This window comes from Musca autumnalis, unplaced genomic scaffold, assembly GCF_047663935.1.
Source record: "Musca autumnalis isolate F117 unplaced genomic scaffold, ASM4766393v1 scaffold_4, whole genome shotgun sequence".
Classification (NCBI taxonomy): domain Eukaryota; kingdom Metazoa; phylum Arthropoda; class Insecta; order Diptera; family Muscidae; genus Musca; species Musca autumnalis.
The window spans coordinates 181,407,949-181,432,034 of record NW_027411977.1 but is presented as its reverse complement, the minus strand read 5'-3'; the positions used below and the strand labels follow the sequence as shown (position 1 = coordinate 181,432,034).

The window sequence follows — 24,086 nt, the reverse complement described above, 5'->3', positions numbered from 1 at the left end:
TTCAAAATGAAATCCGAAATTACCGTTATATGGGGAAGCTATAACAAAACGTACACCGTTATGGTACATCTTCCAACTTGGACAAAGTTTTTTAAAAAAGTTTGTACAAAATTTTGGGTCGAATCGGTTGATTTGTTCGAGAGTTTTTGTGCGCAACAGCCAGACGGACGGCCATGGCTAATTGCTAATAGGGCCCAAAACAAATATTTGGACGGTTTCTTTTTTAACATTCGCACCAGAAATGGTCTTAAACTGGACCAGCCATTTGAGTTGGTCAATTGACCACGAAAAAAATTATACCGCTTTATAATAATAGTGCCACAAGTTGTACCTTCGATACTTCAAAGCGACCACCCAACATCTATTAACCTGTACTTAAGTGAAAATGTTGACATGAAGAGGCACCCTGTTGCAGTCCTTAGAGCGTCGTTCAGAATATTATCCCATTGCGTTGCACTTACGTTCGCAGACCACACTGAGGTCGCATAGCTTACCAAAGAACGGCATATTGCTTTGTAAGAGGTCAACAAGGTTTCTTTGTCTGCACCCCAAGTGCTGGGATTTGAGGACTTTGTTCCTAAATCTCAGCTAGCATACAGTCGAATGGGACTCCTATAATTTTCGGGTAGTTAGTGGTCGGAATTCAGCAACTATCGACCAGGATGTTCAACTCTGTGCTCATCGCCATAGACCTCGAGCGGATAAAGGTGGAAAGATCAATCAAACAGGAGTTCGGCCAAGATCGTACAATCATCCTCATACGCTCAATGTCCCCTGAATGGGTGGAATACTCTAGTTCAGATGATTAAGCCACTTGTTCTGCTTATGTTCACCGACTGTTTAACCTGTTAACTTTCAGTGTCAGCCCCTTGACTCTGGGGTCACTGGACTTGGCTTGACGAAGCACATAACGCTGATTTGCCAATCGCGTTGCCTCTGCTTCGAAATTTGTTGTCATTTCGGCTATTTAACCAGTAGGTATATAGCGAGCAGCAGTGATGATGTCTCGGCATGCCCTCTCTTCTACCCGCGCATCAGAAGGTTTGGGCAGTTCTTCAAATCGTTGATTTCTGAACTCTCTCAAACTAGACCAATTAGCATACCCATGATTGATGAAAGTGCAGCTTTGACGGTGATGATATTGGGCGGTCTGCTCATCGAGGCAATTATGGGGAGTTGGTCTGACCCAGGAGAAACGACGGGTTGCCAGGTGACGTCATTTATCAGACCAGTAGTGGGATTCTTTAACGCATTTTTTGGTTACCGACAAAAATTGGTAAAATTAAAATGCTTATAATTTCGGTAATTAACGAAATTTCTCGGGAAGTTAGCAACAAAAATAAAGCTGTTGCCATGTCCTACAAATAGCAACAGTGTTGTCAACTTTTATTCATAATATTGCGTTATAATTTGCCCGATTTTTGTCGGTAAACAAAAAATGCGTTAGAGAATCACACTACAGGTGGTACTATACCCCTCTGTTCATTGCCGAGGACCGAATGCCACAACTCATTATGAGCATTAAAGAGCGCCAAAATCAGTCGGTTACGACCTTCAAAAGCGGGCTTATGTTGAACCTATAACCTGGAGAACAGCTTCTTATCGGCGGAATGCATACTTTAAGCAACTCCACTTCGGTAGTTCCACGCCTGACTGCTACCACCATACATTCCATGTACGGGTCATTAGAGTAAGCATCAAGCGAGATGGGTCTGTGTTGAATAGACTGTTGTAATAGGAAAGCTAATCCCCAACCTTCACTTCTGGTGCGATCCTTCCTCAGTACGTTGTAACCATCACAACGCTGTAAGCTGCAGTTGTGGTTGAGCTTGATTTCCTGCACCGTCGCGGTCATGATATTCTTCTGTCTCATGAAATCCTCTATGTGTAGTTTCAGGGCAAATGTATGGTAGTGGATTTTGCCACTGGCCGTTTAAATGGACACCTGATTCCTCCAGGAAAACTAAAAGTTTTAAGAAAAAAGTTGTTTTTAATGCTTAAAAAGAAAACTGAATTCAATATCAAATTTTAACTGATTTGAATTTTCAAAAAATCCTGGCTATAACTGAGTTAATATTGCGAATATTCCAGAGATCATATGCTCTCTTTAGGCGCTCGCCCAATATATAGCGTTGAGTTTTTCATCTATCTCTTCAGTCGTACCCTGGGCGCAGGTTACCAAGGACGTAAATCTGTGGAAAATGTCTTCTATTCTCAGTTTTCTACCTTTGTAGCCTTCTATAAGTATAAGCTTTCAAGAAAGAAACACATTTTTAATTCACTTTTATGACGTTGTGTGACAATTCTCTTTTGACACAGTATCTTATATAAAAATCGCAATCCCTTATCAATGCCAAAATTCTCGTTTTATGTAACGCTTAGAAAAAAGTATCTGTCTGTACCTCTATATTTATTTCAATGACAATGAACTTGTCTGTCAATGCTCAAACCCCGCCAACTATTACTTGAATGACACCTTTTTCGTTACCATCACCACTAACGCCATAATTCACATTAACATTTTTATTACATTTTTTTACAAAATAAATGTCATTTAATTATAATTTATTTATGTATGGGCGATTGTCATTGTTTCAAAACAGCGACGTTGAAGAGACGTCCAATAGAATATTATTTAAAATTTTTATGGAATTTTTCTTCTACACCTCATTGACTGAAAAGTGGTGGTGTGCAGCGCCTGTGTGTTACCAACAAACGGTGTCTATAAGTAATTCAATTAATTTTTCATTTCCTCTGCAAAGGAAATATTCTCTCCTATTTCGTATGTATTTTTTGTGTCTTAATTTTTTCCGTTTTTTTGAAGGATTTTGTAAACCACAACATTCTCCATATCTCACACAGATATACCCCCGTCATCGTCATAAATCGCTTCTTCTACTCATTAGAACACCTCGTGTCCTTCGTTGCCACAAAATGTATTTTCGTTCTAAAATTGTGTTTGCTCTTTCATACCCACGAAACATGCAAACGAATAATCAGCCACAAACACATATTCAGGCCACTAAAATGATATGAGAAGCACCTCTCACATTAGGGTGGCCAGTCAGGTGGTGTTGTTTCAATGTTTGGAATATCCTTCAGTTAATAATGTTTTTATTCCAAAATATTTGATTTATAATTTCCTTGCAGGCACTTCATAACTAGAAAGCAGGTAAATTCGGTGGTTGTTATTTAAATTTAAATTCGTGAAAATTCACTGAATATTAAGAAATTTGTTTTGTTGTAATAAATTTGTTAAACAGATATGTTATATTTTGTTTTCAAAATTCATAAAACTCTGGGTTGATAGTAGGACAAAGAAATGGTGGTTGTTCTATTGAAATAGTCTAAAACCTGTGTACCCTTTGAGACAGGTTTATTAAGGTGTATCTTTGTGATTAAAAAGCACGTTTTATACCCTCAGTTTTCAGGCTAACGAGGGTATATGCACTTTCATACGACCAAAATGTGCCTCATCGAAATAATCGTGTTAGGCCCCAAGTGTTTGGATGAAATCCGTTTCAGGTAATTGGAGTCGATTTAGCCATGTCGGCTGGGTGGAGCTTACGATAACTCTCAAACGGATCAACGGATTCGGCCTTCGTAATATTTTGTCCGAACTTAGTTTAAGTTCGAAGATAATCCACATCGGTCCACTCCTTCGGATACGTCCCCCACAAACGTTCAAAACGTATCGCTAAAATTGTGCGCACAATGCAGATTACGATGTGCTCCATACTTTGCGCATCGTTATATTTCCACGAGACGTATATCAGGTTCGAATATGGACTATACCGGTCCACTCCTTCGGGGTACATTTCACACAATCGAATCGCTTTGATTTTGTTGCAACAACTTGTATTCACTGCAACCCATTACGACGGTACAAGTTTTTAAAGGAGCAAGTCCATACGTCATGAGAAAATAGCCCGAAAGCTTTACGGCCAACATATATTGACAGCTTTCGAACCGGACAGTCCAGTCCTTCCGATACCTCCCCCATAAACGGAGCAACCGATTTGGTCCAAACTTTGGGTCTCGTAATATTTTGTCTAAACTTGGTTTTAGTTCGAAACTGATCCACATCGGTCCACTCCTTAGGGTACCTCCCTCACAAAAATTCAACATTTTGGTTGATTTAACTGCAATTTAAGCTGGTCGTGGTCCTGTTTACAGCGATTTTATCTTTTTCGTGGGGTAAGTCCATGCTTCCTGATGTAATGGTCCAAAAGCTACACTGTGACCAACTAATGTGACTGGTTGTGACATGTTTTCATGCACCAAGCCCGCTATGTAGATATTTAACCTATCACATATGTCATCGACATCGATGGGACCCGACGTCACGACCGAACAATCATCCGCATACGTTACGATTTCTTTGCCGTATAAAGGGTGTGGAATTGCAGAGACGTAGAGGCTAAACAGTTCCGGAGGTATCACCCCGTCTTTTGGAATATCCTGTTTCTCTCTACGGGTTCGAATTCTTTCTTTTGAATTCCACAAAAGACTGGCATCCGCACACATAGTTGATCTTGATTATCAAACACGACTGGAGAGTGGTCTCCTCATCTATATCCTCGAACAGCTTTGCATATTTTACGGTACCGAAGGCCTTCCATAGGTCAATTACCACCCTGACTGTTCGGTCAGATGACTCGTTCTGGTTAAGTCCTCTATTGATATGTATATATGGATATGGAGTGTAATGCTGTTGAAATACTGCGCATTTTCCGCAATCCATGCTGTTTTTTTTGGCAACTGGGAAACTGCTTCTCGTCATGAGGAGGAGAATCTTTGCTACTGGCGACAAGTGGGAGATCGGCCTGTACGATTCACCTCTGCTGGCATCCTTGCCTGGCTTCAGTAGCAGGACCACCTTGCCAGCTTTCGAGGCTTCTGGTGGTGCAATATGGATTAAATACTCAACCCCAGGTCTTTCCAATTGCTTAATCATTACCATTAAAACTCCATGGCATCCTCGGCAGGAAGGACTCTCCTTATACGGCGTAGCACACTCTACTTTGTCCTATCACTCTCGGGGTGATATATAAACTGTCGTTTAAAATAACCTCTTCGGGTTAGTTAAGCTTACGTCCTTCTTTCCCGGATTCGAGAATGATTTAATCGTTGCCCCAATTCATATCCTGACCAATGTAGCATTGCCTCATATGGTCTAGCCACTTTTTCCGCTTATATTCGTCTATTAGCCTGGGTTCGTGCCACGAAGCTAATCACGTTCATTTGCTTCCCGACGCCTCTGCTGGGAAAATTGGCCTGATTTCGGGTATTCGACCAGCAGAAATGTAGCGAGCGGCTGTAACAATGGTGATGTAGCGGCGAATTCTCTCAGCAATCCGAGGATCTGAGGGAATGGACAGCTCTGAAGCGGTGATTTGGTAATTTGTCTGAACCCTTGGTATAAAAAAGTATGGTGGTCAGAGGTTAGGAATTCGGGTGGTCTGTTTACGGAGACCGTGATCGAAAGATGGTCTGCGCCAGAGGAAACGACGGGTTGCCAGGATACGTCATTTATCACGCCGGGTTCCACAATGGTGATATCTGACGAGCTGTCTCCTCTGATCCTCGTAGGAGCGTCTTCATTCACCGTGCAAAACGTGGAGCTATCAATTTGTTCGTTCAGCGCTGTACCTCTCTGGTCATTGCCTAGGACGGAATGCCAAAGCTCATGATGAGTATTGAAGTCTCTTAGCTCCAGACGGAGCTAAAAGCGAACTAATATCGGGCATATAACGCAGCGCACCGCTATTCATCGGCGGTAAGTACACATTAAGCAGCACAACCTCGGCAATATCACACGTTACTGCTACATTCCATGTATGGGTCACTAGAATCAAGCTCAAGCGAGATATGTATGTACTGGACAAACTGGTGTTTAAGGAAGGCAAGGCTTCCTTCTCCGCTTCTGTGCGATCCTTCCGCAGAACTGTGAGCTTTGTTTTGTGGATCGCGGCGACCATGATGTTTTTCCGACTCATAATTATTGCCTCCCAATCAAGTCCAACTTCCCTTACCTACATTATTCTTTCGACTAGAGACTCTTTACCTTGGAGATCAGCTGCGGATATTGGTACGGCCTGTTGAGAAGTTTGCGTGAGACTACATAAATTGTCAAGATCCGATGAGAAAATATAGACACAACAATAAAATTCATTCTCTTCTAGTCAATCGAACAAATCTCTCTTCGTAAGGCTTCCATGGTAGTACGACGATAAAACAGAAAATGTAACTCTTCCGATACCTCTCGACGGCTTCTTGATGGTCGTCCGTGTTGCCAGAATGAACATAAGGCCCATATTTAATAACACACGAAGATCAGCTGCGGATATTGGTACGACCTGTTGAGAAGTTTGCGTAAGACCAATATAAATTTTCAAGATCCGATGAGATACTATCGACACAACATTAAATGTCACGCTCTTCTAGACCATCTATCATATCTCTGTTCGAATGGATTCCATGGTAGTACGACTATAAAACAGAAAAGAAAACACTTGCGATACCTTTCGACGGCTTCTTTATGGTCGTCCCTGTTGCCAGGATGAGCACAAGGCCCATATTTAATATCAAACGGGTACTCAACAGGTTAAGGAATTGGAACGGTATTCCCTTTCGTTCAAATTTATTGCAACCATTGCAATTCCATTGTAGGTCGTAATGCGACTTGTATTATTGTTTTACAATCACCTTCTGAATTCTGCTTTTCCGGTAGTTGTTAAATTTTATTTCATCAAAGTTAAAGGGGCAAATGTTATAATTTCACTAACTTTATTTAACTGGTATTAGGTAAGGTAGAATATTTTGTCAATATATTAAAATTCATGGGCAAATCGGCACGCATAACTCTAGCAAATGTCGTCGTTAAACTTTATGCATTACGACGAACTAACCTAATTTGCTAATGGCCCTAAATGAGATATAATTTATGTTATGATTTGGAGTGTTTGATAAGTTTTCTAACCTCTTCTCTAGGCTCCTCTTGCACCCATGCCTAACAACACATAGCGAAGTTAAGACGACTTCTTGGCTCTTGTTTGGTAGCCACCAACTTTTCGAACTGCTTCTGCTGTTCGCGTTCTCCCTATTAAAATGCACCTAACATCATAGCCCACAAAATGTTTGTTGGTCACAAACATGACGTTGATGATATTTGTATTTGATTTCTAATGGGGAAAAGAACTTCATCATCTATCGGAGCCAACTAATGTGGTTGATATTGTCAATGTTGTTGTTGGGGACAACACATGTGTTGTGGTAACGAAGTAAAAAAATGTTCCTATTAATAAAATATCGTGAACGAATAACAGAAGTTGACAACAATCAAGCCGAACCAGCCATCAAAAAGGGAAATGATGTTGGTAGCAAATCTTTGTTTTTGTTGTTATTACTGATGGTGCCGATAGTCAAGTTCTTCTCATGTATTTATTTTATGATGGCTCCCCGTCATGTGGATCATATTATAAATTCTAATCACGTAGAAAATGTTTTGGTAAGAAAACCTCAAAGTTTTCTTCTTTCTGCTTCTTTTTCCATGGGAAGAAAATAAATATTGATGACTGATGAAAATGCTGAAATAAATCGTTTGATTTGTAACCATATTGCAGGAAAATCCTCACATGCCAAAGGAAAAATCTTGCTATGGAAAAAGAGTATGTTAATAAATCCCAGAACGACTATGTCATCCTGAAATTCGTGCTGCAATGTATGGCGCACTCACTCGAAGACACGGAGCATTTCTGAGCCTGCCCATTATAACCAATGACAAGTGCTGTTGTTATTGGCAACAAACAAAAACATGTGATGAAATTCAAAATCATATGGTTTGTTCGGTTCTTGTGGGTGAGAGAAGCAGCAGAAGTGATGATAATAAAAGTTTATTGGTCTTATTATGAAAATGGTGGTGAAAAGAGAAACGGAGAAAACGTAATGTAGAAAATTGGTGAATTGTTTTTATATTTTGTTGCTGTCTCACAAAATCATATGTTTCGTACGGAATTTTTAAAAAGAGAGGAGAACTCTTTGTTTTACTAACTGCTATGCTCTCTTTTAATGCCTTTGACTTGGGTGTGTTGCCAGATGTTTGATGCTGTATATGCGGAAATTATTGAAGAGGACATTGATGGGAATTTTGTCGGGATAACAATAGTTGAATCATGGCCAAAAGTGTCAAACAATTTAAATCTCCGACGCAGTCAGTTTGAAAATTAGAAAGTATGATGCAAGAAAAAAAACAAAAACAGCCAGGATGTTTAACCACCGAGTAACACGCAAAAAAGGGAGTCGAAACCGTCAGCGACTCCAAAGAAGTGCTTTTACTGAAATACCTATGATTGAGGTCATCCAGATAAACCTCCGTCGGAGTGAAACGGCAACTCATGTCCTGATGGAGTAAATAAAGGCAACACATATTGGTTTGATCCTGGATTCTTTGACCGTAAAGAACAAGGTCTCCGGATTGAACCAACTCAATTCTTTAACGAACTAGAGCCTGTAGAATAGAGTTCGAACTAGAGCCTGTATCAGCCACAAAAACGTATTCTTTCTTTTTTCTCAAGAGCTGTCAACGTCGGACGCCACACTTAAGGAAGGGAATGGGAGCATATACCTAGCCTCGTCACAATTACAGCAGCTAGTGAGGAAGATCAAGCAAACAGGTAACGAAGTACATACTAGTAGGCAGCTCACATCACATTTCGTGGGGTGGTACTAAAACTATCAAAAGGACCCAAGCCCTCTTAGATTATTTGAATACTAACGACCTGTTAACTCTTAACATAGAAATAAACCAACCTTTGTTAAATCGGAGAGAAGGATAATGAAAAAAAAAAAAAAAAACAGGAGGTTTAACCATTGAGCAACACGTAAAAGGGAGCTGAAACCTATGATTGAGATCATACAAATAAACCTTCATGGGAGTTAAAACGCAATAACAAGGTATCAGGGCTGAAACATATAAATTATCAACTTTTTTACGCAAATATTACCAACTTCGTCGGAATTGCAGCAGCTTGTGAGGAGAGGATCGAGCAAACGGGTAACGAATTTCTAGTAGATAGTGGTGCTAACTCACCACATTGTTTGGGGTAGTACTAACACCAACAAAAGCCCTTTAAGATTACTTGATAACCTGATAACTCTTAACATAGAAAATACACCAACCTTTATATAAAAATATGTTTAGGTAATCTAATAAACGAGGTACATGCATGGAGGGTCTCTGAGAAGCAATCCCTCACTGGCCAAAGGTATACGAGTATTTAGTTCAAAATATAGAGGCCACAGAAAGACTAAGGCAAGACTAAGTAGGGCTCATGAATGTTGGTCAACCTGTAAAGTGGATATAAACCCTAAATGGGGTTATAATCCTAAGATAATTATACACTGGTTATACAGAAGCGTATTTAGATCGATCCTAACATACACAGCTGTAGTATAGGGGACAGTTATGGACAAAAAATTCAATATGAAAATATTGTAAAAAGTCCAAAGAATGGGTTACTTAAGCGTTCGCGGATTATTAGGACTACAGCAACTAGGACATTAGAGACAATATTGTTTGTGTACCCAATAGAAATTCCGGTAAGGTATGAAGCAGCCATCGCAGCTATAAGGCCACCAAACATATCACCAAAATGTACTACGGGTAACAACGGGTGAGTCAATAGATCATATGGCGGGTTATTCTGAACTAAAATTCCCTGTGAATTATGTCTTTCCGCCATTTCAACTTAAAGGACGAAGTGATACAAACACACGGGGAACTTATTTAATTTCTGAATAACCCCAATTTTATCAGACGGCATACCTGAAACAAGTGAAGTCGTTCTATATGAAGTTTCGATGCCGGACAGACACATGGGGATTGATGGAAACCTAGCACACATGCCCGCTGGAAGCTGCGGCTTTGCAGATGGGACTGTGCTAGGAGAAGAACGGGACTGCCTTTATATACAAAAATGGAAACAAGAATCTTCCTCCAGCTGATGGCTTCAGTTGGAAGTCCGAACGATTACAGAGTGTCTGAACTGGTTTAAAGATAACACAAAGCTAACCTCCGCAAATATCCCAACGGGCGGCGAAACAACAGTTTAATCTATAATAAAACAATGATGCACTGAAATAAAAAACTGTCTTGGGTGGGGTGTATAAAGCCAATTAACCACTACTCCCATCATGGTTCGGTAACCATTATATGAGTACCAGAACATACAGAGATTAGGGGTACCTAGATAGCAACTCTTTGACAAAACACACCAGTGAGAAAACTACAGTAAGCCTATATAATTCTAAGACTTTAAAAGCGGTGCATCTAGAGTTGTAGGTATGGACAAAAAATTGCCACCACACATCCCTCTGAAATTATGAAGAGAAAGGGAAATACACAAAAATTCTATGGGGAAACCCAGATGAGGAAAAAAGGACCGACTACTAATGAGTAAAAATGTCGTTTCCAGATCGACATTCATCCTTACAGGACACTTGGAGCTACAAGCGCCTTTATACAAAATAGTTTGTGCAGAGAATAGTGAACGCAGGGCAGGCGAAGAGGACGACGAAATGTTGCAACACTATCTCTGTCATTGTCCAGCCTCCCAATTCAACCAAATTAGGGCACAGAATTTCTAAAATTACGTAATTAATGTTATAACTTTTAAACACAACCTTCTCCAGATTCCACACTAGAGCACACAACAGGCCTACTGGTCTGGCTTAAGTGTGTGCCCATGCGGCGCCTCTCTTCTTAACCTAACCTACTGGTTATAAGACAAGCCAGTGAAAGGAATGACACCAAAATTGAGTACTAAAAGCTTGGCAAAGTAGAGACTTCTCTGCCGGTGCCCTAGTCTAATGGATAAAAGACAATGGCTGTTTGAGGCCCATGAGATTTGCATCTCTCTCTTACTTATCTTCCATAGAACCCGTGATGGCAAATGGGAAAGCCTTTTTTAAGCCTCTCCGTTCTCTTCTCCTTGGATGAACACAATGAACCGCTGGTCACCAAGTGGAGTATCTGTCTTCAAAAACGGCAGCTGCGCATCCTACAAACTTACCTAAGAAATGTGCTGTATATTTTGACGATATCTTGTAATATCCAAGAGACGTATTTCACATGCTATTGACTGGAATCTGCAGAATTCATCACTTCTTCGCCTAATAATAAAAATAATATTCCTTGGATAAGTTGTTTTAGTCCCTCCACCGCATGAAATGTTTCCTTGTTTCACTTGGTATAGTAAAAAATGCTAAGCAGAAATAAATATACATTTTCAATCGACCCGATCTTTTATTTTTAGTCATGAGATCTCATTTGCATTTTGGGTTATTCCATTGGAATTTTGGGCTTTTCCTACTGCGTCATTAGAACAATCTTTTCTATTCGATAAGTGATTCGAAAGACTCATCTCATTGTACATACGTATGTATAACGGTCTGGGTATCATCAGTGTCTTTGAGACTCAGAGAGCTAAATATGTGGCGAGCATAGATGGGCAAAATTTCTCTTAAATAAAATTTAAGGGAAAATTAGAACGGGGGTTTGGTTCAAATTTGTTTGCTTTTTTAATATTTTTTAAACACAGACGGTATCTTAACAAGTCCAAAAAACTATTATATTAAAAACAAATTTGCAAAATTACCCGTAAATGTTTATTTATGTTGTAACAACGAAAAAGAGAAACAAAACATAGCAACGCTGGCGTGCAAGAAAGCCCATCTATGGTGGCGAGCCTCACGGCTTGGTCATGCAAGCGCTCTCTTACGATAGGTAGCCAGGCTACGCTAAGTGATAGAGAAGAAAACAACTTTGGACTTGCAATCTTCCTAGTTTGTTGGTGTTAATCCAGCCCCTTACTAACCCATTATTTTAACAAGGACATGTCGCGCGAAATAGTTTGTTATTTTTTCGCCACTTAAATTAACCGATAAATAAGTAGTTATTAAAAGTCGTAACTAATTATTTAACTACTTATTTTAGTGGCCAACAATAACCACTTATTTCGGGCGACATACCCTTGTCAAAATAATGGGTTAGTAAAGGGCTTTGTAAAGAAAAATTTTCTGAGAACAGACAACATCAGTAACATTTGGTAACAATTATTACTCGAGTTAATTCCACGATATGGCAACTATTTGTTTATTTTCTTATTTTAATTCATCTCCCGAGAGTTCATTTAAAAGAGTGAATATGCTTATGAGTCAATTCGTCGTCTTCATCATCATCAGCATCGAAGTGGTGTTTACTTTCTTCATGTATTTTTGTTGTTGTTGTTGGACGGTGTATTTTTCTGCCTTTGTAAAGTGGTCTTGTAGTTGTTGCTATTAGGGTTTTTTTGCTGACTTGTTTTTGTTTTGTGGCAACAACACACAACCACCGGCTCTAAGTATCTCAACTGAATACTGTGGTGTGCTGCTCGGCTGGCAAACCAAAATAGCAATGCCACCAGTCGACAGAGAGCATTGGACACTAACGTCAGCAGAACAGCGGCAGCAGTAGCAGCAACACAACGAACGACAACGACAGGCAAATCCGTAAACAGAAAGACAACAGAACGAGACGAGAGTCAGCTGCCATCCAGTCACTTCACTTCAGTATGAAATCTTCTTTTGGCATGTTTGGGTCATAACGGTTTGAAAATACAGGGTTTCGTACGCGCGGAATCGTAACGTAACGTGACGTATACGTGTGTGCAGCACTATTATTCTGCTCTACGTTTTCAAATTGTTTGAGATTTGATGATTGTTTCTCGTGTGTCGTGTGTGTGCGCGCAATGATTGAAGACAACAAAAAGCGATAGTTTTTTCTCGCTTTGATTTCTTATTTTATTTTTTTGTTTAAATAAAAAAATGAAAACATTGTTTTTGTTTTTTTTAACTTGATTTTGTGAAAATTTCGTTAAACGAAAGTTGTTATTTTTTTGAAATAAAGAAATTGAAAAAAGAAACACCGAAATTGAAAACCAATTGCAGTGAAACAACAGCTAACCCATCACCTATTCAGAAAATTTACAATTTATATTGTGTGAAGAATATAAAACAGAACGAAGAATAAAGAGTGGCAAAAAATAAAATACAAAAATTGTGTGTGAATTTTGTATTCAAACAAAGAATAAGAAATTTAAAGGAAATACAAATTTAAAAATAAATCCAAACAAGAAAATATTCAGCGGATTTACTAAAATTATAAATATTGCGGTAATTAAAGTGTTGAAGTTTTTGTTTTATTTCTTTTTTTTTTAATTAAAATATAGTTGCGACTACCACTTGGTATGACAAATAAAAAAGAATATCGAAACCAAAAACCAACCTCTAAGAAGCAGAGTGAAGCTTTAAAAAAGCTGCAATAATGAGTCTTTGTTGTGTGTGTGTTGTAAAATTTAAAACCATAAAATTTTTGAATTTATTCAATTTGTAATCTGTATCACCATCTTCAATGATGCTGTTCGTTTTTTATTTAAGTTCATTATTGTTGTCTGTGTGTTATATTTTATGACGGTTCCTTAAAATTCAGTTAACTTAACAGTTTCTAAATATAATCTGTGTCGGTGGTAAATCGTAAAACCACCACGGCATGCATTCATCCATCCAACAACAGAATTTACTTCCCAATTATGATTTCTTTCCGAAATAATAACGAAATTTTTGCGTGCTAAACCACCCAACCAAGCAAGTCAACCTAAAAAATAAAAGAGAAGCAACACCGGAGAATTCCTTTCTTTGCGTTTCATATGTATAACGTCATAGATTTTTATTCGCTTCTTATTAAGTTTAGCTTAAGTCTTCATGTGTTGCCACCTCGTAATCGTGCATCCAACCAGCCAACCATCCATCCATGTCATGTATTCATCATATTTTTTTTTTTTGAACTGTGCACAGTGTTCTTAGTGCAGAAAGTTGCCAATTTTGTTGTATTAACGGATCTGAACTTGGTTCCCCGACAAGAAAATTACCATAGTGCCGACTTCTTAGCGTCTAAGGTACCATCAACTTTGTTAAAGCTTGACAAATAAATACACAATTTATGATCAAATCTTCTGATATAGAAGGCAAATACGAACTATGTAGGAATAAAACCTACCATAGTAGTTGTGTGAACCTTAAAATAGGGTTCTCAAGTCGGACTATACGAACAATTTAGATGATGAAAATAAAATTTCGTGAATTTATCCAATGATTTGGGTAAAAATGATAATTTCTAAATTTGGCCAATAAAATAGTAGCATCTAATATACCTGATGATCGGACATAATCACCCGTGAAACATAGTGTAAAAGGGTGGATGTGTGGAACTTCGGTAGACTTCAAGGTATCTCTTTCAAGGTATCTCTTCCGAACAAATACAGTTCGTAAATAAATTCTGCTGTCTGGGAAGCATGATCCAAACCAAAACAGTGCACAGACTAACATTGAATTTAGAATTGGTAAAGCAAAGAGTACATACCTTCCAATTAGGAGACATCTGGAACCCAAAGGTTATTCTAACGAAGTCAAAAATCAACTTATTCAAATCAAAGGCACTCTCAGTACTACTATATAGTTGCGAATCATGGATAACAACTGCAGGCTTAAACAACAAATTACAAAGCTTCACAAATTGAATCTTACAATCAATTTTAAAAATCTTTTGGCCAAACCGATGTCTATAATCATAAAAAGAAGGAAGTGGCAATGGATTGGTCATACATTGCGAAAAGAACACGATGAGATATGTCGCATAGACCTTGAGTGAAATTCTCAGGGGCACTGTTGAAAGGGTCGGTTACTGACCATTTCAAAAACTAACCTGATGAAAGAAGTAGAGAGCAGCGGCAATAGCTGGAAAGAAATTAAAAAATTGCGAATTATGGAATAGATTGGAAAAACTTTTTAAAGGCCCTATACTTCCAAAGATGTTTAATTTGAAATAGAGTAGAAGAAACCTTAGGTCTTAATAGCTCAACTCTCGAAATAGAAATAATTGAAGAATTAAATAAATTAAGGTCTAAGCCAATCCTATCGATCAAAAATGCTTTGGAATCAAATATTGCCAAGTTTTGTGACATATTTGTGACGTTGCCAAGGTATAAGGGTAAATCGAAGCCACAGTAAAGGACTGCCGAGTTTCAAACTATGAAGTGTTTGCAGAAAACCAGTCACCAAGGCAACGACAACAAAAATCACTTCCGATCTCGGAGGCCTATAGGGTACGTCCCAAGGTTTATAAGAAGAAACTTGGAAGAGCACAAAGATTCTCATTGTGTACCTGCTGCAATCGGATATATTCAAGATAAAGGCAACAATTGGGCAACCAACAGTGAACAGTCTTTAAACATACAGCTCGACAAACGCTTTCCGAGAAATCTACGAACGGAAATCGGATATGTGGGACGATCAGTTAGAGAACGGTTGTTACACAAGCATCTCCAGAAAGCTGACCACTAAACTCAAATTCATCTGGGCAATTGATAGCTTTCTCCAATAGAAAGGTGGAAAATTTCAAAGTATGTCTCGCCCTGGCTGTATAAGCTCTCATATATTCCCACTCGTTGGAGAGACACTAAAGTTGTATTTATACCCAAGGCGGTTCTGAAAGCATTAGAGTTTTAATTACTGAGTTGACAGTTAGAGGGATCACCAGGCTTCTCAAAAGGCACAGCGTCAACACTCTCACATAGCAAGTCAGGGATCAGAATTGATGTAGGGGTCATTATTGTTCTCTGCCGCATAACATCTACGATAGGCAAGTGGAAGGTCAACAATATTGAGGAATGCAGGCTCTGTAAAGATGTGAAAGAAGCCGGAACGACCACGTGCACCTTTCCTACCGGTGTCCTAGTCTTATGGAAAAAATAAAGGTTATTTGTTTGCCCACGTGATTGAATCTCTTTCTTACTTCTCTTCCATGGGACCTGCTGCCCTGTTAAAATATGGCTATACAAGGATTAATTATAACTTATCAGTTTTTTTCTCACGAAGTTTTAGGCTACTTCAAAATACTATTGCAGGGCAATTATGAATATTTCCCATAGAATTTTCCCCACGGAAAAATGTTAAAAAGTGAAATTCTTTTAAAATCGATATTTTAAAACGTTGAAAACTACTAGAATCACCTAATTCTAAAATACTCTCGCCGAATCGACAAAAATATTCCCTTTTGGACATAAATATGGAAATAAAAAAATTGAAATTGGTGAAAGGGAACTAATTCCGCATGACATTTTTATTCATGATTGCCCTGGTTTTTAAACTCCAGTTGCACTCTGATAACAGCATCTTTGTTTTACCTTCGTTTACTGTCACACCAATTTTAAGAAGTTTCTCTTCATAGGAGAGCACTCACAATTGTTGATTCAATGTTGAAGCCCATAATGTGTTGTTTTGTGTAAAATGAGTTACTTCAATTGAGTATTGCATCTCCTTAGGGATAGGTAATGGAAAGCAATAATCGATTTGTCAACTTTTCGATTTTGGTCTAAAACTAAAAATGCAATTTTTCGGTCTGGCGATGATTAAAGTTGTCTTTATACTCGCCTTTCGACTTCTTCATAACCGCAGAAAATTATATACATATATCGATTATAATCGACTATTCTCCGATTTTCGAGTTTTCTTTTGAAACTGCAAAACCGCCAAAAGTGTAAAACCTCTAAGTCAACCATCTATGGCCAAACTCGAAAATCGATCACAAGATAATCGATTATGCGATTTTCCCTCCAGACAGAAGTCGACTACGATTTTTAGATTTTTGACTGCAAAAAGTCGATTAATCGATTGATCGAAAGTCGACTTACCTATCCCTACATCTCATATGACCTTTTCCAGGATTTTTAAGTTGTAGCGCCAAAGATGTCACCTTGTCTGAAACCTGATTTGGTATTGAAAGCCTGGGAGAGATTCTTTCCTGATGACTGATTGTGTATCAATTATTGGAGTCTTGCATAGTCATGCCAAGTTTGCAGTGAAGAGGCTTTGTGGACGAATATGTGGGGTGTGTCAATCTGATGTTCACGGTTTTATTCTCCGAAATTTGGCTTACAAACAAAATGTGGTCTAAGGCTGATATCCCAAGTCTAATACATACAGCATTGTAAAGAGTTCACAATAAGGTACTAAGGCGTCCCCAAAAAATGCATGCGCACACAGAGGCTGACTTCCGAAAAGTCAGTTGCTTTGTATTCGGGCATGAAACTAGGGGTTCTTAGATCGAGTCCCCACTCTAGAGTAATTGTATGAAATTGCAGTAGTGGGGAATTCGATCTAAGAACCCCTAGTTTCATGCACGAATACAAAGAAACTGGCGTTTCGGAAGTTACCCAGCAAACCAAATGTCTGATATCCGACACATCTGAACAATTTCGGAGGCAAAGTCGTTCAGATTTCGTTCCGATTTCTAAACGATTTTTCGGAGAGGAAATAGTACAGATTTCGTTCCGATTTGGGAACGAATGTCGGAAAGAAATATCCGTTCCGAATTTCCCAAGCATTTTCTTCAGATTTCGTTACGAAATCTGACCGAAATCGATCCGATGACGCTCCGACATTTCGTTCCGAAATTTTGTCAACCACTTCATACAACTTTCGTTAAGATATCGTTACGATTTCGGATCAGATATCGGACGTATCGTCCGAATTTTGTTCCGATTTCGTTACGTGTCGGTACGATTGGTTTGCTGGGTAGCCATACCTTTGATTGCATTTAGTATGTACTTATTGACGGTTTTTTGGCAGAAGTTTGTTCCACCCGGCCTGAAAATCGTGTAGATTTTAAGCGATTATAACCAAATAAATTCAATATAAATCACAGAAAGGAATCCGAATCCATTAAAGTTCTGAAATGTCCCCAAAAATTTCGTTGGATTTGCATATTTTTGTTCTAATTAGTTAAAGGGACTCACACACATTCATAAACATTATTAAATTGGTGTGGTATTTGTTGACGGTCAATATCGATGTTAACTGTGACCTCACTAATGATTACACTGGAATCAACTCCCTTTCAATTAAAGAATTTAAATATTCAACCGTGCCCCCTCCCCTGGCCGCCCACCAGGCTACGTGATGCGATTAGTGGTAAAATATTAAGCGATTTTAGTGGATTCAAATCCCAGTCAAATCAAAAAAGTTTTGAAATGTCCCCAAAAAGGTCATGGCGCCCACATATTTTTTACTGAAATGTCCCCAAAATATCAATGGGACAGAAATATTTTTTTTTCATGAAATGTAAGAATGAGCATCAATTTAGACCGTCCATTATCATCAAACAAATTTCTTAAGACCATCAAACCAGGGAACCCATATTTCGCCACATTAATAGAAGATGCATAGTTGCATTACTTTCGCAACACTGTGCCAAACAGTTACACAGTTGCATTTCGTCGTTATTGTTGTTGTTGGTAGTGGTTATTGTTACCTTTGAATCAACCAAGCGCAACATATTGCTGCTGCTCACTAACTGCATATCATTGCAGTTTTTATTTGAGCTCTACTTTTTTGCTGCTGCTGCTGCTGCTGCTGCTTCTCTATCTTTATTTTTCTACATTTGTTAGAATTACTTTTCAAAAGCAATAACAACAACTACACCAAACACAAAAAAAAACTTTAAAACTAACTTTGAAGAGTGACTGACGGCAGCAATACTAACAAACAACGTTGCAAATAACGACAAAAAAATAAAGAGCAACAACAAAAAATTGGTAGCGGTGTTGCCCGTCGTCTCAAATGTAGCACACTTTTATTTTGTGTTCAAATATTAGATGTTTGTGCTGATATTGTTGCTGTCGTTACAGTTGCTGTTGTTGTTCTTATTGTTTGTGCTGCATCATCAAATAGTGGCGGTGATGTGTTGCCATGGTTAGTAGTTTATGCGGGCCTGCAACAGCAGCTCTCACATTCTCTACGTCGTATTTTTTGTTGTTGTTTTGCTTGGCGAGAAGTTTACGTTTTATTACATTGTTGTTGTTGTTTTTTTTTTTGGATTTTTTTAGGTTTGTTTTAATGCAAGTTTGTTGTGTAAGTATGTGTGCGAGTATTTTTGCTGACACGCTTACTTGCCTTGCAATAATTTTTCCATGACTTCATTCCCACTGCAAAAGTTTGTTGTTGTTTGTTATTTTGTTTTTGTTTCGTTCTTTTTTTACTTTATATACTGCAACAACAACTATTCTATCATACTTACGTGCATAGGACTTAGCAACAACAATATGACACAGTCTCAGCAGAGCAATTATAAACACTTGCATAGCTACATACATATACAACCATACATACAAACAGACTGACTTACTCAAACAACATCCACATCATTGGCCATAATGTTGTTTTTGCTCTCTCACAAGAAAAATCAACAACAACGAAAAACCAGAATGATGACAATAACGAAAAAGAAGAACAAGAGATAGCTGGCCGACCGTTTGCAGTTATCTTGCCATGCATTTTGCAAAACAGATGGTGCTGTCTGTCATTGAAGAGAGCTTTTTTGGTCTAATATTATTTTTGTTGTTGGTTATACCCACCAACCCCGGCCCCGAATGCTTCCATTGTAAAGGAAAGGATTGAATACCTCAACCAGAAAAAGAGAGAGAACCTATTTAAAACTGAGAATAATACTCCTGCAGCAGTCTGTAGTGGGTAGAAGAAGAAAAAAAGAAAAATGCAGAGATTGTCAAATGTTGTTTGGTTGCAACAGCTGGCCCTATTATTATTGGTTGGAACAGTTTGCTTTAGGATTGCCAGGTTTTATGGGCTTTTGTGGAAAAGTAGGGAATCAAATGGGCTATGAACCTGAAAGAAGATACGGACAATATAAGCGCGAGTTATGGAGTTGCAATAATGTAAGCGAGCTGTGTTACTAGCTGAGCCCGTCCTCGAAAACATATCAAGAATGTTATCACGACGTGTTAGCGTTTAAAGCCAAATTCATAACTCCCAAAGGCTGTACTAGGGATAGGTACGTCGAGTTTCTGCAGTCAAAATCCTACAAATCATAGTCGACTTTTGTCTGGAGGGAAAATCGCATAATCGATTATCTTGTGATCGATATTCGAGTTTGCTATAGATTGGAATTGACTTGGCGGTTGTACAGTTAAAAAAAAAAAAAAAAAAAAAAAAAACTCGAAAATCGACGAATAATCGATTTGCTGAGGTTATGAAAAAGTCGAATGTCGAGTTTTAGGACAACTGAAAATGGCCAGACCGAAAAATCGCATTTTTAGTGTTCGACCAAAATTGAAAATCGACTATTGCTTTCTATTACCTATCACTAGGCAATACTAAAAAGCGTTTGTCATGAACGATTGAACGGACAAATATTCGTCTCTGTAAAAAAACATATTGCATTTGAGAAATCAAAGTTCGATGACAGCGAAGCCACTCCCCCATCCGATATGTCTGAAAAGCTGCATAACTAACAGCGAAACCGTTAACATAATGTGGTGGTTGTGGGGGTTCAAATCTTCGGCTTTTCTTTTTCACTTGCAAACAAACTTTGATCATTAAGCATAACTCCAACGAGAAAATTAATAAAGAAACTCTGTTTTATTTGCTCCAACAAGCAAGTAGAAACTACACGATTACCAAAATGGAACGAGATATGCATCAACAAAGCTCTGAAATGATTAAAATTCACTATAGCAAGTAGAAAAGTATCAGTCGGTTTTGCCGACAGAGATATACCATCATTATGTGTGGATTGAAATACTTTTTCCCAAAAAAAGCTTATGTTTTTTGGGGGTTTTCAAAATTTTGGGCGTATGAACCGACAAAAGTATGGATTGGATTGAAGCTCGATAGGGGGATATCGATAGATAGAGCTTTTTTACCATACTAACCTACGAAAAACATAATATCGCTGTAAACAGGGTCACTAGGAAACCCCCGGTAAAATATCAAATGGATTCTCGAACGGACCATTACTAAACAAAATTGTTGAACATTTGTGTGGATAGTACGATATGGATTGGACCGATAAGGCCTAAATTTGAACATGAACATATTTCGATATCCAAAGTTTGGACCAAATCGGTTGCTCCGTTTGTGAGATAATGCGAATATTTTCCAAATTTTTTTGGGGAGGTACCGGAAGGAGTGCACCTATAAGCACCCCCTTCGAATTTCATCCAATATTCGATGAAATATCCAAAGTGTGGACGAACGCAGTATTCGGTGCAAGCCACTACATATGGTGACATAGGGGGTTTTTTACACCTTTCGGACTGTTTTCTCGAGAAGTATGAAACTGCGAATGCAAGATGCTTCAAAAAAAAAAAAAAAAAAAAAAAGAAAAAAATCAAAGTGATTCAAGTGCAGGTCTTAAAGTGAATTTATGTCCATATTTACATTAGGCAATTTTCCTTGCGGCAATTGTCAGTTTGTGGGTGAGAGAGGGTGTTGAGAGGCAAAGGGTTACCATATGCCTCACCTCTCTCTCCAGGAAACTGACAATTGTCGCAAGAAAAATTGCCTAATATAAATATGGACTATCCAAAATTTTGTGTATGAGGTACCCGAAGGAGTGGACAAATATAGTCCATATTCGAACCTGATCTATATGTGGTAGATATATTAGGATGTGTAAAGCATGGACCAAATCGGCCACTCCTACCAAGTGTTATCTTGCCCTAAATCATGGCTAAATCAACTCCAAATTGTCTGAAACACATTTCGTCCAAACATACTTGGGGTCTAAAACCATTATTTCGATGAGGCACATTTTGCCCGTATGAAAGTGTATATACCCTCGTTAGCATAAATGCTGAGGGTATAAAAAGCCTATTTACACCTCGGGGCTCTTTACGGGAAAAGTTTGCCGTGTTATCTCTCGAAGAGGTGATCTACGCCAACAGCTCAGTCTTGATTCTATGCCTTAAAGATGGAATTCGTGAGCATTGTTGGCAGCCACTTTGCGATTCGTTTATGCAAAAGGTAACGGGAATCAAATGAAGTCATTGGGTTCCAAGTCAGAGCTGTACGGCGGATGACCCTTCAATTCCACCTTTTCTCCGGTCAAAAGGCGCTGGTTTGAATCATTGCAGAATGATTCGTCTTCTCTTGTTCGTTTTTCCAATTTCTCAGGAGACTTCAGGCAAACAAATTGTAGTGTTCCACTCGGAATTAACCGTCCTACCTTCCTTAAGCCCTTATAGTAGCCACATGGTCAGTTTTGCCGAAGAAACCGGCTCTTTAATAAAGCCACTAGCAATGAATATTATTGCAGGCTCTTAAAACGTCAATGCAAATTTTTTATTTATTTGCACTAAAGAGATTTGCCAACAAATCGACAGTAGCAACTTAATTAACTTTATTTGGCAAATTTCAGTCCTTATATACTATACTTAAGTCCCAGTCCACACTAGAGTGAATTTCATTAAAAAATTTCATGAAATTAGGCGTTCTTAGATCGAATTCCCCACTACAGAAACTTCATGACTTTACTATGGAACTCGATCTATAAACGCATAATTTCATAATTTTTTTTTCAATGAAACCACTCTATTGTGGACCGGGACTAACGATATTTTCTTAATCCCAGTTTTTTATATTCTATCATCCTTAAATGTAAACATTAGCTGTGTTCCAGAACTAAAAAGTTTTTACAATTTTTACGACTTTTACACATTTTACTCGAAAAACCGTTCCCGTACACAAAAAAGTTGTAACATGTTCACTTCTCTTTAAACAAAAATGGCGCTGAATGACGCTCTCTTTAAAAACTTTTTACACGACAAATTTGGGCGAGTAAAAAAATAGTAACATGGTTGCCGCCGTCTGATTGGCTGATACGCCGACTTTGACATTTGTTCCAGTTTTTTTGACGTATTTTCCATTTTTCCGTTCCCGAACTATTTCAAAAAATTTGTGTGTGAGAACAAATTTTTTGCAGTTCTCTCTTTTACGAGCTTTACAATTAAAAAGTACGGGAACGAAGCTATTGTTTGTTGTTATTAAGAACAGGTGATCGAAACAGCTGATTAGAACTGCTGATCAGGATCTATAGGGATCTAGTGATTGAAATCTATAGGGATCTGTAGGTGTGTATATCGGTAACAATAGCTATCACTACAAACTGTTGAAACCTGTTAATTTGTTTTGAAAAGTATTAACGATTATTTGTTCATAATAATAACTAAATAATGATAATCAATACAATAGTGGAGTAAATTTTGAGCATGTAAATGATTAAGAAATAAGAGTCGAAAGAAGTCGCGAAAAAGTCAATGCTTTTGATTTGTATTATTATTATAACCGCAAAATATTTTTATTTGCATTAATTTATTGTTGAGTTTAATTATAACGTTATAGTTATTTATTTTTAAAAATTCGAAATATGTATGTAAAAGCAAAAAGTAGAACTTGAATAGAACAAGGAGTCGGGAAACATATAATTTCATACGAAATTTTTCCGAAATTGTACAGAATTCTGTACGAATATTCGGACATTCGAGTTTTCAATTATAATTACTCAGTTATAATTTTAAATAATTATTATCACTGTGTTTAATTAAAGTGGAGAAAAATTAGATAAAGATAAAAATGAAACAATTCAATTTGAAAATTAAATTTAAAAATAATTTAAATCTAATTATAAATACAAAGAAATTTAAATTCGAACCAACATAATTTCAATTGCAAATAGAAAAATTATAAATGAATTAATTTGATTTTAAATTGTATTTTATTTTTATACATAAATTAAAAGGGAATTAAATCGGAAATTATTCAAATAACATCTAATAATGGTTTAGTAGTAGTAGGATTTTTAATTTATATTAGTTGTCTCTAAATTGAGACAGCAATTTGTTTGTTTTTCGCAAAAAATACAAAAGAATATTTATATAGATACGTAAACTGAACTCACTAAAAACAAAATAATGGTTTGCCATTTTATCCATTGCTTTTTATCACGTTTGTTTTTAAGAGTTAAGCACCGTTAAATTCTTGTTTTTATGATTATGCGACCTTGTTGAGTTACTTGTTTGTGGCCATAGTTTTTATATGCATTTCTTCTTATGAAGTATAAACAACGTAAGTGAGTGCACTTTATGTTATCTGCAGAATAAAAAAATGAAGTCAAAACAAAATATAAACATTTAAAT

At 37.7% G+C, this 24,086-nt stretch overlaps 1 protein-coding gene across 3 annotated transcripts in view; it reads left to right on the top strand.

Annotated features, from left to right (window-relative positions):
- The first annotated feature begins 12,259 nt into the window (after positions 1-12,259).
- Positions 12,260-24,086, top strand: part of Mob2 (MOB kinase activator 2) — a 189,344-nt gene continuing 177,517 nt past the window's right edge. The window contains exons 1-2 of one of the 3 annotated variants that reach the window (XM_073982555.1): positions 12,572-12,609; positions 12,947-13,212. The gene's annotated coding sequence lies outside the window, so the exon portion shown is untranslated. Of the gene's footprint in view, positions 13,213-24,086 lie in introns of all 3 variants that reach the window. The other 2 variants (XM_073982554.1, XM_073982553.1) reach the window with 2 other exon arrangements.